The sequence below is a fragment of the Mus caroli genome, unplaced genomic scaffold (genome assembly GCF_900094665.2).
Source record: "Mus caroli unplaced genomic scaffold, CAROLI_EIJ_v1.1 scaffold_13015_U2_1, whole genome shotgun sequence".
In the NCBI taxonomy this organism is placed as follows: domain Eukaryota; kingdom Metazoa; phylum Chordata; class Mammalia; order Rodentia; family Muridae; genus Mus; species Mus caroli.
Window position 1 is genome coordinate 1 of NW_018390838.1, and position 1,564 is coordinate 1,564.

The following is a 1,564-nucleotide window of genomic DNA, read 5'->3' on the forward strand; positions in this document are numbered from 1 at the left end:
GCCCATTGGACTTGCAAACTTTATATGCCCCAATATAGGGGAATGCCAGGGCCAAAAGAATGGGAATGGGTGGGTAGGGAAGTGGGGGGCGCTATGGGGAATTTTGGGATAGCATTGGAAATGTAATTGAGGAAAATATGTAATAAAAACATTAAAAATCAAAAAAAAAGTACTTAAACAAACAAACAAACAAGTAAATATGAAATACAAAGAAGAGTCCATTTTGAAAGGAAGAAGGGTTTGTTTTCTCACTATAAAAACCAATGAGGAAGAAGGCAAATATTTTCATAACTGTTACCTGAGTCCTATGGCAAAAAAATTTATATTCAAGTTTTCAAAACTGTAGCTGAAGGTGGCTTTATCATTCATTTTCTTCACCTGTTGTTTTGATACTCTATTAGAAAATGAGTAATCCTGTCTCCAAATAAGCTCTCAAATCTTGTGAGTGTGGGTGAAATTGATAATAATAAGTTATTAAAATATAGACTGCAGTGTGTTATGGCTTAGATTGTGACTCATTGGGTTTGAAGTCGAGATCAAGAGAATGAATCTCCCACTAAGTCTCAGAATGCCACTGTAAAGGTTTAGACAACAGATATTTACCGTATCATTTGAAATTCAACAATACAGTGTCCATTCAAGAAGAAATGGGAATGAAGAATGCTCATGTTGCCTGACCAATGACACAGTGGATAAAAAGGGCTTCAAATGGCCTCTTAGTTTTGTAGCACTAGATACTGGAGGTATATTAGAATTAAAATCAACTAACACTGCAGTCCTTCACCTCAGCCCCTATACACAATCTCTATCTGACAAACAAAAGGAGAGATGGCCAAACAAAATCCTATCCGCCATCCCAGTACTTCTATGTTACTGAAGCAGCGTCTTTCAGTTTTCAGAACCACAGAAGTGCAAAGAACTTAGAAAACATGAGATATCTTAAGTCACAGAGAAAAAGACAAATCTAAGTGAGACTGGTTCATTATATTGAAGACTTTCCAAATATTGAACAACTTCTGCATACCTGGAATGAAGCCCACCAAGTTAATCAGGATGTTTTGATTGTGATACTGGATTTAGATGGGCAGAATTTTATTGAGTATTTTTGCATGAAGATTTATAAGGGGTCTGAGCTCACCTGACTTGAATGCCTTCTTTCTGAGGATTAGCTTTCATGATACTAGAAAGTGCTCTGCAAGACTCCAAAGGAGGGAGGCAACCAAGAGTCCCACCCAGACATGGTGCCTATGAGTCAACTCAATTTAAAAGGAACTTTCACCAACAGTCTCCCATTTAAAGTATATGTAGTTTATTAAAATGATATGCTTGTCAAAGGGTTCAGGTAAGCATCACATGTGATAAAAAAAGAAAATTAGGAACGTTTATAGTCTCAACTTATTCATATAGGTTTTTCTTTTTTTTTTAAATATTTTTATTACATATTTTCCTCAGTTACATTTCCAATGCAATCCCAAAAGTCCCCCATAGCGCCCCCCACTTCCCTACCCACCCATTCCCATTCTTTTGGCCCTGGCATTCCCCTATATTGGGGCATATAAAGTTT